General features: G+C 40.6%; 1 pseudogene; it reads left to right on the top strand.

Annotated features, from left to right (window-relative positions):
* The first annotated feature begins 3608 nt into the window (after positions 1-3608).
* LOC114008245 (40S ribosomal protein S24 pseudogene) lies at positions 3609-3884 on the top strand (annotated as a pseudogene).
* The last annotated feature ends 12290 nt before the right edge of the window (positions 3885-16174 follow it).

Here is a 16174-nt window from a genome sequence, read left to right as displayed (position 1 = left end):
AGAAATAATGAATAGCATCTAATCTGTGCATGACGGAATGTGTCTTTTATGGGGCCCTGGGCTTTTTCCAGGGGACTTTGGAGATGTTAAAAAGCCAGCCCCACTCTGGCTTATTTTCCGGGAGTATCATGGGCTCTGTAGTTTTCTCTGCCAGTCCTGATTCTAACCACCATATCTATCTCTCCACAGCTACGAGGGAAAGTCAAAGGCCCCACAGCCCCAAACAAACCCAATCTGGTAACCTAACACACAAAAGCAGCCATTTCTGGATGAATTTCTCTGTGGTGAAGAGAAGTGCTCTAAGAAATGGTATTTTGGGGGCTGGCAGGTGGTGTGGAAGTTAAGGTCAACTATGGTTCAAGACCTGGACCTGACCTCACTTCTTTCTCTCTCTGTCACTCTCTCTGGGCAAATTAAAATAATTATAGTAAATAAATACTTAATTAAAAAATAATTATTTTTTAAAAATAGAAATGGCATTTTGGAGAAAGATGAGCCTCTACAAGTCATTGTAAACTTGCGAAAAAGACTTAACTTCAAGAAAGCAGAGCTTTCTGAGGCTTAACCAGTACATTTATTTACAAACCATCAGAAAAATTGCTGAAAAGCAACTACTAGTGGAGTATCTCTTATCCAAAATGCTTGGGACCCAGAAGAGTTTTGGGTTTGGGGGCTTTTCTGAGGGAAGAGAGATTTTAGAATATTTGTATATATTTAATGAAATATCTTGGGGATGATATCCAAATCTAAACACCAATTTCATTGATGGTTCATATATCCTTTATATGCATAGCCCAAAGATAATTTTATACAATATTTTTTGTTATAACCTTTTGACTGTGACCTGGCAACACAAGGCCAGATGTAGAATTTTCCACTTTTGGTGTCATGGCAGTGCTCAAAAAGTTTCAGATTTTGGAAAGAGAAATAGTGGGCACATTGTCTCCATGTAAATCTTACCTTTAACACCTGTCCAGGTAAGCTCAGCTGAGAAACAGGAACACTGATTTGTTTAAGTGTCAGAACAGGGATTTGGAATTTAGGAGGGTTCCTGCTACACAAAATGGAGACAAGATGGTCCCTGGGCCAGAGAAGTTGGTGGTCATGGAGACTCACTCTAGGTCTTTTTATCTTTCATAAAATTATAGAGCTTGTTTCCTCTCCCCATTTCAAACACACACTATTACTATAAATAAACTAATGTTTATTTAAATGATAGCCAATATTGAAATGAAATTTGCATATGCCAGGAAATTTATGTATATGAATACATAAGCATAAATACCTCTCACAATCATCACTATTTTATTTTGCTGATGGGGAAACTGAGGCACTGAGAGATTACGAAACCAGACTAAGGTTTATACAACTAGTAAGCAGCAGAGTTGGCATTTAAAACTGGGGCTAAATGCTGAGTTCTTAACCACTGTCTTCTACTGCCTTGTTTAAAGCACTGTTTACTTCCTCTTTCCAGCCTTTACACAAATAAAATGCAGACGGCATTTCATCTCGAGTGGCCATTCCCATTGGTTCCATTATCTTCTACCAGTTTAACAAACTAACTCATCAAACAGAAAGATGAGTTTAAAAAAAGGTTGTCATATCCTGTTTACTTAAACAGACAAAATATAATTTCAGCAATGTTCTTTTGATGTAAACATAAAAATATTGAAAGCATAAATAAACTATCAAGCCAACCCAATCGTAATTATTTTGACATTAAACAAGATATCCGTCTGCTTTTCCAAGTAAATAATCTCTGACAGCATCTAACAGACAGGACCATGGAGCATTCAGGGCACTAATGTATGTGCTACGTGGGGATAAAAAGGAGCAAATGTTGGTGGATCAAAGGGCGCTCAGAGCAATGAGTAATGTAACACTCATCTCAAATTAAACAGCCATCTCCATGATGCGATGCAGAGTTCTGTCTACCCCACTTTCTGTAGCAGCTGGAAGAGAGAAGCAATATTCCTGGGAGAAAGAGAATTAGCAAGGAAGAGGGCAGGGATGGCTGGGACAAGGCAGACAGGGGAGTTAAAAGAACAGAGGAAGTCAGCTTATGTTCTGGCTCCATCTCTGCTCCATTGGAGAGGCAAGGATCCATCCATCACACCTCATTCTATGATGATGGCACCTGGAGTCCTTCACCTAAGCTGTGCATGTTTGGGTTTTGCAGTTTTGTTTGGAGCAGGAGTGAGAATGTGATCAAAACATTAGGTTATCTAGAATCAAAAATGTTCAAACTCTACATGCAACAGTTTAATGTCAGGTGATCCAAGGATTCTCTGAGGCCCACCCATGTCCTTCATGCCACTCTTGCTTCAGAGGTCCCCAGACACCACCCTAGTTTCAGAAATGGTCCTATCAATCGGTATTGAATAAAACCTGGTGTGTGCTCAGTACTGGGTGGATACAAAAGAAAAGTCAAATGTTATTCTTTCTACCACTGAGCTCAAGAGTTTATAACTGATTTTCCAGAAAATACATAGAAAGTGATTACAATCTAGAGTACTTAAGGTCCTTAAGGACCTTTAGTAGGTACTTAGTATGGGCAACCAGTTTAAATATGGTGTCAGTGTTTCTCAGACTTCAGTGGACATAGGAATCACCTTGGGAGCTTGTAAAAGCAGATTGCTGGACCAGCCCCCACAGTTGCTGACTCAGCAGGTCTGGGGTGAAGCTGTATTGGCATTTCTAATAAGTTTCCAGGTGATGCAACACTGCCTTTGTGTATGGGACCACACTTCAACTCAGTCCTCAAAGCTATCCTCTCATGTAGGTTCTATGGTTAACACCAATTTATAGATGAGCATGCTCAAACTCACAGAAATGGAACTTGTTCAAGATCATGTAACTGATAAGGGACAGAGCCAGAACTGATATGCAGGCACTGTGGCTCCAGAGCAAGGATGGGCAGACTTTCTCTCAAAGGATCACTCAACAAATCTTTTGGACTTGCAGATTACACTATGGTCTCTGTTCCAATGACTCTGCTGCGCCACTGTATGCAAAAGTAGCTATAAAGGGAACCAGCAGTTAGCGTAATGGCTATGTCGCTGGACTCCCACGTAGTCGACCGTGGTTCACGTCCCAGACCCAGTGGCTTAAAACTCATGCTGGGCGCGTGTGCGTGCGTGCCCAAGATCCCAAGAGGAGAATGGAGGAGAAGGGATTGTGGTGTGACCATCCCCCCTGGGGGGTGATTTCTCACTTTCTGTCTCTCTCTGTCTGTCTGGTGAGCACACGTGCCCTATAGTGAAAAAACAAAACAAAACAAAACAAACAAAACCTCTCCAAAAAAAAAAAAATAAAAGTAGCCATAAACAATACTTAAATGATTGGGCATGACTCCAATCCAATAAAACTTTATTTACAGAAGCAGTTCCCTGGCCTATGGGTATAGTTTGCCAACCCCTATTCTAGTCTTACACTTTTTCAAGCCTTAAATGCAGAAAGATGATGTCAATAGCACAAAGTTCAGAAAATTGTTAAAAAACCAATGTGCTCTTTCCCTTTCCCTCCCTGGCTGACTGAGGATATGCTACCATCATGAATGACACAGTAACTATCTGAACCAGAAAATTCAAGACCAATGACTGCTTCAAAGGAAACAAATGGTCATTGATGTCCTTCACCCCAGGAAAGCAACAGTATCTAAGACAGAAATTCGGGAAAAGCTAGCAAAGATGTACAAGACCACACCAGATGTCATCCTTGGGTTTGGGTTCAGAACCCTTTTTTGTGGTGGCAAGACAACTGGCTTTGGCATGATCTACAATTCTTTGGATTATGTGAAGAAAAATGAACCTGAACATAAACTTGCAAGACACAGCCTTTATGAGAAGAAAAAGACGTCAAGAAAACAGGGAAAGGAATGCTAGAACAGAATGAAGATAGTCAGGGGGACTGCCAAGGCCAATGTTGGTGCTGGCAAAAAGTCGAAGGAGTAAAGATTGTGCAATGACTATCTGTGGTGATTGTGCAGATTTTTCATGGGAGGGTTAATAAACTCAAAATTTTCATGTGAAACAAAGAAACAAGAACCAACAACATGCTAAGTGTTTAACCCAGTCCTGCCATGTAAGGAATGGAAACCCATTTGCCTTCATGGTAATTACTGAGACTTTCCAATGTCACCAATAAGTGCTTCTTTCTGAAATCTTTGAAGCTCAAGTCGATGGATTGGTACCCTTGGCCAGCAGAGTGGGGCAGTTGAAGGAAAACCCCTCAGGTTCCAGCACTCACACAGTTTCTAGCTTCTGCTGCTTGATCCCCAGAGGAAGAGAATTAGCCCTGATGGATCAGTGGTGTAGTGTGGGTCCTCTGAGGATTGCAAGCAGCTGTTGCCCAAATAATGGAAGGTAAAACAGGATCAAAGAACCACCAACTTTGGGGTGATTAAGAAAGGAAAGTCACTATCTTTTTCCTTTCCTTTTTTTTCTTTTTTCTTTTCTTTTTTTTTTTTTAATTTGCTAGAGGCTGCATGTACGATTTCTTTTTTTTTTTTTTAAATTTGCTAGAGGTTGCATGTACAAATGAGAGAGAGAGGGAGAGAGAGAGGAGGTGAGAAACCAATTCCTGTAGGGGATGGTCATACTGTAATCCCTTCTCCTCCATTTCTCCCTTCCTTAGATATTCTGGGTATGCATGCACATATACCTGGTGGTGATTCTCAAGCTACTGGGCCTGGTATTCAGACTGTGTGTTTAGCCTGTGTGAGATCCAGCTGCCTTAACCACCATACCACCAGCTGATCCAGGAAGTCAGTATTTTAAAAGATATTATCAACTGCAAAATATAATATCTCTTTTTGTAACAGAATTCTCCGAGTACCCAATTCATTTGAATAACTTAAGAGTACGTTCCCTTCATTCACTTGGCTGTCTCAGTTGTGTAATTAGTAAGAGCCCACACCCTCGTCAGGTGTAGCAGTAGAACAGAAGTATAAATGCTTTGGACAGTTATGTTCAATTATCATAGTCTTTGAAAAGCCTTTATTCTCCTATGCTTGGCTTCCTCATCTATAAAAAGGAGATAATACTACCCACTACACTGTGCTAAGGATTTAAGTGTAAGAGCTAAACATTATTTTTGTTATGATGAATTATTTTCTATCATTCTCTTAAAAACCTGTGAAGTAATACAGAGGGAAGGTTGTTATTATCTTCATCTTTAGGCAAGGAAACTGAGGCACAGTGAAATTGATTTTCCTTCTTTCTCCCAAACTTGCAGCAGCTCTGGAAGTAAAAGCTTCTAACTGCTATTTCAGGTCTCTTTCATTGGCTGACTCAGAACCCAAGTAAGATCCAGCTTCCCTAGTTCTCCGTGTATTTGTGAAGACTCACCAGACAGGTGGGAGAGAAAGGGTGAAATGGGGCTTTTGGTGTGCTTATCAATATCCCTTACCTGAACTAGAGGAAATGAGCTAAACTGAGGCAGAAGAACCCTATGGTTCTTCAAAGACCATTGAAGAACAGGAGTAGGATGGTAGTCCATGGGAAAAGTGGAACACTTGGTGTGATGCCACCTCACTGGACTTGAGCACTTCAGCTGAATGGGAACTGATCCAAGCATGACTGACTCCTACTGGTGAGGTGCTTTCTGATTACAAAGCACTTTCATGTTTATTGTTCTTTTTATCCTTATGACAACTTATGAAACCAGTGATTGGGCAAATCATGAGGCAAGCTTCGAGAGATTAACCGAGGAGCCCTGGACTGAACAGCAGGCCACTCCCAGAGAAAGAGCTCATGCTAGCTCTTACACCTGTGGCCAAAAGGCTCTGGGGGCTGAGAAAGGAGAAGTGTTGGAGGTCCAGGGTGATGTAAAAAGGACTTCCTCCAGAAGCTGGGGGGCCAGGGAGCCCACCACCCTTGGAGTGAACAGAGAGCAGGACACCAATTGCCCTTAATGGGCGTATTTTGTACTTAGGGTGCTGAGACTGCTCTATGCCTGGTCTTTACGAAGATCAAATTTATGGGTCAGGTCACTGGGCCTGACTCCACTTTGTTTTTCCTTAAAGGAGGATTGGGAAACCCCAAATTTTTAGTTTCAGATGGGACAAAATTGCTCCATCTGGTGGCTATTTCTAGTAGTGGCATCCAAACCAGCCACAAGAACAGTGGTGATAATGAGCAGCACAGGAGGGAGGAGACCTCATACAGGTAGTGTTATTCCAGATGCTCTTCTCCCGGGGATAGGGAGGTCATTGCAGCTGTCATCTCTATCAACGGACTCATGCACCCCCACACACACTCCCATGCCAGTGTGCCTGCTATCTATTGGGTTCCTTCCATCAGGGACTTGACGGTTATCATTTCATTTACATTTACTCTTATGGCATTATTAAACCTACTTGACAGTTGAGGAAACTGAGGTCCAGAGATGTTAAATAAGTTCACCAAATTCACAGGTTCGTCAGTGATGGTGCCTGCATTCAAACCAAAGCCTGACTTCAAGTCCCACGCTCTTACATGCTTTACTGCCCTTCACGGGATGCTTTGTTGGTAACTTTTCTTAACATTGATCTTGACTCGGACATACCATTGCCTAACACAGTAGTTATGCACTGGGGTCATAAAGATACTTTTAAAGTACAGATTTCTAGCCATCCACTTCAGAAACACCAAATCAAAATCCCTGAGGGAGACCCTTGAATCTCTGCTCTAAAAAAATTCTTCCCAGGCAATTGTGACGCTTAGGCTCAGCTCAGGTCTCTGAATTGGCATCCGTACACTCGCTATTCTAGTGTTCTGAAATTTTCCAGCTCTATCTACTCTGCAACTTCTTTTGCTTTATGAACACAGAACAAAACAAAACACAGAGAAGTCAAAAGGCAGGCCCAGGGAGTGTGCTGGCTGAGCTCCATGGTTCAGCTTTGTCACATAGCAGGGAGAAGAAGAGCTAGTTGGGGACTTTCTCTGGTCAAGTTCTTATTTCAGGTGTACAGATTGAGTTCGGGTGACCATGAGGAGACAGTGTCAACCCAACTTTAGAAGAGGAGAAAGACTGGAAGCTCAGGCCATAACAGAGGCTGCTTCTCTGAGGAAATATTGCACAGAGACAGAGAACAGCTTAAATTGAGTATGTGAGTAGAAATAAAGATAATGAGAAAGTCAGGTTAATTAGCAGCTATAAAAATTAGAACCAAAATTATACAAAGGTTCTAATGGTTCAAACATAACCCACGTGGCTGATCACAGTTTGAGTCCTGGACCTGGTGGCTTGCTTTCTCACTTTCTCTCTCTCTCTGTCTCTCTTTGATCAAACTGGAAAATAATAATAATAATGAATAAAGTTGAATAAAATTATTCTTATAAAAATTAAATAAAAAGAAATTAATTTTTTTACTCACACTACAAACTTCAGGGTGGTAGGTGGTTCTCTTCCAGGAGGTGATTCAAGGACCCAACCTCTATCCATCTTATGTGACTCAGTTAACCCTTTTGACATCAATGCCTTCTATATCCAGCCAAAAAATTGAGACTGGAGGAGACAAACTCATTTTTAAAAAAAAATTTTAAAAATTTATTTATTTATTTTAATTTGATCAGAGAGAGACAGAAGGAAAGTGAGAAAGCAAGCCACCATGTGCAGGATTTGAACCACGGTTGGCCATGTGGGAATCCAGTGCCTTAACCACCATGCCACCTGTTGGCTCCAATACACTCCTTAGAAGCCTTTGCTTTTTAGCCAGAGATCTCAACTACATGCCTACTCCTAATTGAAAGGGATCCAGGAAATGTAATCAATCTCCATGGCTACAAACAAAGAGGAATGCGATATTTTGTGAACAACTGTGTTCAGTCAGTCTTTGCTACATCATGTGACAAAATAAATAACTAAATAATAAAAGAAATAGAGGTATTGGGAAGTATAGGAAACGAGTTCAAGATAAAACAAAAGCCAAATTCAAAATCAGAGTTGGAAAAATGTTTTATCTTGTCAGTGCAAATAGTGAACCTTAGAGACTCCCTCCAAAAACGACCTAATCCTGTAGGTCAGTGACTGTGTTCTGGCAGTCACAGGAGTTGAGGTAAAATGTATTAAGGAATCAGTATGTGGCAGAGTGGTAACTGGCCCCTGTTATCCATTAGAACTTCTTCTAATAGAAACTGAGTTTTATCAGGGTAAATGATTTCCCAGAATAAAAGCCCTCTCTCTCAGCCTCCTTTGCAGCCAGCTGTCGTGTAAGAACGTTCTGGATGTGAGAAAAAAGTGATGCGTGCCACATGAAGGTCATATGCTCAGGGCAGGGAGCCATCCCTCCCTGGCTTCTCTCCCCCTTCCTCTGAGTCCTATGTGGTGATGACCGTGACGACCGATCCCCATCTCTGTGGAAATGTCAACTCTGGGGATGGCAGAGCAGTAATATAAAAGGAGGCTGCGGCCTCGCCACTGATCCTGGACCTCTGATCCTGAACTGTTCAAGAGAGATCCGTGTTTCTCTGTTTAAGGCACTCTGAGTGGGTTTGTGCTACAGCTGCAGTCTGTCCTCTGGCTATTCAATAGCAAAACCAGCCTCCAAAGCCCAGAAATACTTTAAAATCATTTCAGGGGCCAGCAGGTGGTGTGGTAGTTAAGACACTGGGCTCTCATATGGTTGACAATAGTTCGAGTCCTGGGCCCAGTGTTTTGAAAATCACAGTGGGCGTTTGTGCATGTGTGTCAGAAATGCTGAGAAGGGGCCGGCAGGTGGCATGGTGGTTAAAGGTGCTGGATTCCCACATGGCCGACCGTGGTTTGAGTCCTGGACCTGGCGGCTTGCTTTCTCACTTTCTCTCTCTGACTCTGTCCCTCTCTGGTCAAATTGAAATAAACAAATGAATAAATAATAAATAAAGTTAAAATAAAATATTTTTAAAAAATGCTGAGAAGAGAATGGAGGAGAAGGGAGTGTGGCTTGGCCATCTTCCCTGGAGGGTGGTGGTGGTGATTTCTCACTTTCCCTCTCTCTGTCTCTCTCTCTGAAGAAGTGGGCCCCCAAAGAAAAAAAAAAAAAAAAAAAAAAAAGAAAAAGAAAAAGAAAAAGAAAAAGAAAAATCAGAATCTTAAGTCTTTTTTTTTCCCTTTTTTCTTTTTCTAAAGGTTTTTGGCATAGAATATGTGCATTCACAGAGCAGACAGAGAGATGTAGTGAGCAGAGAAAGAAAGACACATGTGCCCAGTGTGATTTTCAAGTTACCTGATCTAGGACTTGAACCAAGGTCACTCACGTGGAAGTCCAGTGCCTTAATCACTATGCTACCTGCTGGCCTCTAGAATCACATCTTTATCTTCCTTTCCCTAGAGAGCTGATTGCTTGGGTTCAAGCTAATATCAGATATTGTAATCCTTTTTAATTTTTAAATAAATTTAATTGATTTTTTTTTTTTTTTTGCCAGAGTGCTTGCTGGAGAGAGAGAGAGAAACAGGGAAAGTGAGAAATCACCCCGAAGGGCGGATGGCTACACCACAATCCCTTCCCCACCATTCTCCTCTTGGGATTTTGGGCGCATGTATACACGGGCCTGGTATGATTTTCAAGCTGAGAGGTCTGGGACTCGAACCATGGTTGGCCATGTCAGAATCTAGTGCCTTAACCACCATGCCACCTGCTAGCTTATAAATAAACTTTATGTTTTAAAACCCCTTTGCAGGAAAATTTCAAAGATAGTATAGAGAGTGTACCCACACTCAGTTTCCCCTAATATTAACATTCTATACTCATGTGATACATTTGTTACAATGATAGGACCAATATTAATGCATTATTATTGTTCTAAAAATTTATTTATTTGTGTAATTTCTAGAATTTTGCCATAGCGTCGAAGAGAGACTGAGAAAGACTGTGAGAGGGAACATGAGAAATCACCCCTTAGGGAGGATGGCCACACCCTGATCCCTTCTCCTATGATTTTTGGGCACACACACACATGTCCCTGGGTGATTTTCAAGCCACCAGGTCTGTGACTTGCACTGCAGTCAGCCATTTGGGAGTCCAGCACCGTAACCACCATGTCATCTTCTCTTATTTATTTAAAAAAAATTAATCCTACTTGTATTTGGCAAATAATAATTGTATATATTTACAGGGTAAAATGTGATATTTTGATATACATATACATTGTAGAAAGAGTAAATCAATCTATTTAACATCTATCACCTCACCTACTTTTTAATGCATTATTATTAACTAAAGTCTATACTTTCAAATATTCTTAATTTTTTACCTAATTTTTTTCTGTTCTAGGATTTCATCTAAGATATCACATTACATTTAATCATTATTTCTCCTTAGGCTCCTTAGTTTGTCAGACTTTCGTTGTTTTTGATTGCCTTGACAGTTTTGAGAAGTACTGGTCAAATATTTTGTAGGATGTCCCTCAAGGACTTGTTTGATGTTTTTCTCATGATTTGACTAAGGCTGTGGGTTACTAGGAGGGAGATCCCAGAGGTAATTTGTCATTGTCATCATGCTATGTTAATGGTATTTATGAGAGGTGTGCCAAAAGTTCATAGGAAATGTGGATTATGAGACGAGCATAGATTTCGAATTTTTTGCATTAAAATAAGCTTGTATTTTAATTGAGTTTTTCGTGGACTTTTTGAAGTCCCCTTGTGTTATAAACCTGGCTCATCACTGTTGATGCTGACCTTGATCTCCTGGCAGAGGTAGCGTTTGTCAGGTTTCTCTACCGTAAAGTTACTTTTCTTCAATCTTTTCATACTGTACTCTTCCCTCCCCCCCCCGCCCAGAGGTTTTTGCTAGAGGGTACATGCACACTGGCCAGATAAAAAGAGAGACAGAGAGACAGAAAGCGAGAAATCACCCCCCTATGGGGGATGGCCACATCACAACCCGTCTTCTCCATTCTCCTCTCGGGATTTTAGGCACACACACACACACACACACACACACACACACACGACACACACACACACCTGGTGTGTGTTGTAAGTCACTGGGTCTGGGACTCGAATAGTGGCTGACTACTTGAGATTCCAGCAACATGACCATTATGCTATCTGCTGGTCCCTCATACTGTATTCTTTAAAAGAAAGTCACTTTGTACAGCGCACACTTAATGAGTGGGGAGCTATTCTCTGTTCTCCTTGAAAGGCTGAATGTCTATATAAATTATTTGGAATTTTTCTGCATAGGAGCTTTATTATCTCCCATTTGATTGTTCAACCATTTATTTATACTAGTATGGACACATGGGTATCTGTTTTATGCTTTGGGTTCTAATCCAATATTTCTTTGTGGTCTTGACCAGACTGTTGTCGCTTTGATCATCAAGAGCTCTTCTAATTAGCTCCTCTGTCCTTTTGACATAACCCCATCACTTTATTTATTTTTTTTGAGCACTTGTTTACTTCTCATTTTACAAGATAGTCCATGTTCATCTTGTGTATTTCCTATCCCAGTCTTAAAATCAGCTATTTCTCTATGAAGCCCTGGTTCTTTTTCTTTGAGAATGGTGTTAGAAACCATAATCTAAGTTCTGGGAGTGCTTGCGGTAACTTACTTTTTTAAAGTTTAAATTTATTTATTTACATTCATTCACTGTACATAATTATAGCATACAATATGAGATTTTCCATCCAGAATACAGTGTATATTGTCTCAATCAAGCACATCAACATATGTCTAACCTACTTTTTATTGTGAAAGTCTGGTGTGTTGGTGCATTATGACAATGCATTAGCATTGCAGTTTAGTCCACATTCCAGAGTTCTAATTCAATAGATCTGGGGGAGGGCCTGAGAATTTGCATTTCCACCATGTATCAGGTGATCATGATACTGCTGGTTCAGGAACCACATTTGGAAAACCATTGCATTACAGCTTAAATGGGGTTTTGAGATCCATCTTGTCCTTGAATGCATTCCAAGTTTCAAGCTACTGATATGAACAAACTGTTAGAATTTACCTGCTAGGAGGTGTTAGATGCTGTAACTGAGTTCACTTACCCTGGGTCACTTACCACAGGCAAGTATATAGCTAATGTAAGACAGGGCCAGAATCACTGAAGAAAAGGCAAATAAGTCAAATAAGAGTTTCTAAACTCTTGCTTCTGCTTTTCAACCAATAAAATGAGCAGGCAACTAACTTCTCTAGTGGAGAAGCAAAACTAAAGAGAGGGGCCAGAAGTTAGCATGGTGGTTAAGGTGCTCAATTTCCTCATGACTAACTATAGTTTGAGTCCTGCTCCTGGCACCTTGAAAATCATGCCAGGTACATGTGCATGTGTGCCCAAAGTCCTAAGAGGAGAGGAAGGGATTGTGGCATGGCTATTCCCCCAGGAGATGATTTCTTACTTTCCCTCTCTCTGTCTCTCTCAGTGAGTGCATGTGCTCTATGGCAAAAACCTTGAAAAAAAATGAAAGGAGTAATAAAACATTTATATTTTATGTAGTAGAAGGGGAACATTATTTTCTTCCTATTTTCAGGTATTGAATTGCTATTAAACAAAAATAACAGTTTTTTTCTCAGGTTATGTCAGTCTTTTGAAAATCTAATATCTCCCAGGTGCCTAGAAAGGAATATAGTAGAAAGAAGATTTGTTATGTTTATTATTTATGTATTTTTGGTATTTATATTTTTATGATAATTTATAGAAAGTGGCTACTTTTTAAAAAAATTATTTTATTTAACTTTATTTATTCATTTACTTATTTTTAAATTTGGCCAGACAGGAACAGAGTGAGAGAGAAAGTGAGAGAGCAAACCACAGGTCTGGGACTCAAACTACAGTTGGCCATGTGGGGGTCCAGTGCCCTTAACCACCACACCACCTGCTGGCCCAAAAGTGGCTAATTTTACACATTTACTATAGCTGTAGATTTCTGATGTTTTTAAAGACACTCTGGTAAAATTGCTAGAAACCTTGATGTGGTCTAAGGGGAAGAACTGAGGAATGGAAGTAAGAATGATATTAATCTTAATAGATGGCTGTTATGATTTAGTGTACGTTAAACTTCTTTAACAAATGAGCCCTGAAATGCAATGGTTCTAACAAAATTAAAGTTTTTTCTCACTCACATGAGAATCTGGAGTGGGTATTCCAGGATGCTGGGGATGGAGAGGTTGAGGCAGAGGAGAACAGGTGGCTCTGCTCTACGTAGTTATTAGGAATCCCAGGCTGCCATTCAGCTTGTGGCTTCAGAGTCTGTGTGATACTGTTCCAGTCCATGGACCATTGCTATGACAAAGAAATAAAATAGTAATTAATCCAGCCTACCCTATGTCTCATGATGGGTAGGAAGGCTTCTTGAGGGTGTGAGTAGACATGAGCAATCTTTTCTCCTACTCAAACATCCCTTCATAAAATAAGTTTGTAAGACTAGATATTTTTACCTTTATGTAAATGAACACGTGAGATAATCACCCAGGATTTTAATATTTAAAATCTTGACCTATTTGGGGAGTAAAAGGCTTTATTTATGAGAAGGAATTTCATGGACCAGACCCAGGAGAGAGGGCTGATGTTGTAGATTGTCAGTTTGAAGGGGCCACTTGTCAGCTCCTAGAAGGTAATGTGGTATAGTCAAGGCATTTTCTGACACATGAACCTGGGTTTGTATTTTGGCTTAGTCACTTACCAGCTTTTTGACCTTGAGCATGATGCTTAAATTCTCTAGGCTTTAGTTTCCTTTTGTGTAAAATGGTAAGAATATCAACTTCCTTGTGAAGTTTTACCAAGAGTGAGATAATGTATAAATATGGCACCTAATGAATGCAGATTCTGTTCCTGAATTCACATGCCAGACATGCTGCCAATCTTTCTGCATGTAAGACTACCTCTGATTAACAAGAATATGTATTAATGCATCTTTCCTGAAAGTCCCAACACAGTCATACCATCTTAGATTTAAACAATTTATAACAGTACTTTAAGTGGCCCTTATTTTGATAGAGGTCATCTTTCAACGTTCTCATAGGATTTTATTTTTTTAAGAGGTTTTTGCCTTAGGGAACATGAGGTTGCTGGAGAGAGAGAAAGACAGACACGGTGAAAGGGAAAGTGAGAAATCACCCCCAAAGGGGGAATGGCCATGCTGCAATCCTGTCTCCTCCATTCTCCTCCCTGGATCTTGGGCATGCATGAACACATGCCCAGCTTGATTTTCAAGCCACTGGGTCCAGGACTTGGACAGTGGTCAGCCACGTGGAAATCCAGCAATGAAACTGCTACATCATAGGACTTAAATAATTGGGGTAATATAGTTGAACTGGGACTTTCCCTCTTCCATTATTTTTTTTTTTATTCATAGCTCCGTTTTGTCTTCATTTTTCCCCATTAGCTAATAAGAGATCAGAATTAATTAAAACTTTCAATGTATTAGGACAGCCCTTAGAGTAGGTGTTAAGGTAAGGACACTGAACTTTTCCATACGATTGTAGCTTTATAACCTGAACACAAATTTAATGCCATGTCTGTTAGCCTCTGATAGATTAATTACTGCACCAAATGCTAACCAGGTTGACTGGGTTTCCCAAGGAAGAGTGGGAATGTGAGTCTGCTATTTTACAGGGGTTATCTGAAAGCGGCTGTTCACACCCTGGGCAGTTTCCCCTTTCTGACATTGGTGGTCTATGAGTCCAGGCAAACCATCATTACAAAGGGGAGTAATGGTGATTGCCACTTCCTAGCTTAGGATAAGGTGGTGAGCATCAACACAAGGCCTTTGAGGTTGGTGAACTTGCTGTGAGGAAGGGGATATGCTGCTATTCTAAGTTCTCTTTCTTTTCTCATTTAGAATCCAGAGTATGTTGGTTGACATTGAAGCAGGAGACTTTTTTTTTTTTTTTTTGAGAGGTTTTGCTATAGGCCCTGTGCACTCCCCAGAAAGACAGAAGGACACTGAACTTTTCCATACGATTGTAGCTTTATAACCTGAACACAAATTTAATGCCATGTCTGTTAGCCTCTGATAGATTAATTACTGCACCAAATGCTAACCAGGTTGACTGGGTTTCCCAAGGAAGAGTGGGAATGTGAGTCTGCTATTTTACAGGGGTTATCTGAAAGCGGCTGTTCACACCCTGGGCAGTTTCCCCTTTCTGACATTGGTGGTCTATGAGTCCAGGCAAACCATCATTACAAAGGGGAGTAATGGTGATTGCCACTTCCTAGCTTAGGATAAGGTGGTGAGCATCAACACAAGGCCTTTGAGGTTGGTGAACTTGCTGTGAGGAAGGGGATATGCTGCTATTCTAAGTTCTCTTTCTTTTCTCATTTAGAATCCAGAGTATGTTGGTTGACATTGAAGCAGGAGACTTTTTTTTTTTTTTTTTGAGAGGTTTTGCTATAGGACCTGTGCACTCCCCAGAAAGACAGAGAGAGACAGAGAGACAGAAAGCGAGAAATCACCCCCCAGAGGAAATGGCCACACCGCAATCCCTTCTCCTCCATTCTCCTCTTGGGATCTTGGGCATGCACACACATGCACCCAGCGTTAGTTTAAAAGCTGCCAGGTCTGGGACCCGAACCACGGTCGACTACATGGGAGTCCAGTGACATAACCATTATGCTAACTGCTGGTCCCGAGACATGGTTTTATGACTAACTGAAGATTTATCTTTTAATTTCACATGGATAACACTACTTTAACTCATCCCCAAATGCTCCTATAAGCCTACAAAGTAGTGGGTTGGGATTCTTTTACTCTCCCAGCATAGAAGAGCCATTTCATAAGCACAAATTAACTTTGTCATTTGAATGATAATGAAATGAGATCGACAAAAGTTGGATGCTTTGTGAAGTCTTTATGATCCATTCCTACCAGTTGTTTGTCTTACAACTGGTTTACGAGTGCTGCATTCTCAGTGTAGTTCATTTCTGTTGACAAACATTGAGTATTTTAAGAACGCTAAGCAAAGCAAAACCTGATGCTTACTCAGTATACATTTTCTGCTGTTTTTCTGTACTGACTTCAAATGAAGATGCAAAATAAACTTGGAAGAACAATGCGAATCTGATTATTTTAATTACCAGGGTCATCACAATACAGCCCTGACAATCACAAATATTTGTGGGCTCCATTTCAGGGACCCACTTGCATTAGTATATCTAATACCTCCAAATTTCAGGGGCAGTGAAAGAAGGTAAATGGCTCATGGAGTTTGTTGGGATGTGACCTGACTAACCCCAAATGTTTCAGGGGCTTTCATTAGTAAGTCACA

Source organism: Tupaia chinensis, unplaced genomic scaffold (assembly GCF_000334495.1).
Source record: "Tupaia chinensis unplaced genomic scaffold, TupChi_1.0 Scaffold000314_1, whole genome shotgun sequence".
In the NCBI taxonomy this organism is placed as follows: domain Eukaryota; kingdom Metazoa; phylum Chordata; class Mammalia; order Scandentia; family Tupaiidae; genus Tupaia; species Tupaia belangeri.
The sequence above is the reverse complement of the archived record's forward strand: the minus strand, read 5'-3'. Positions and strand labels throughout refer to the sequence as shown.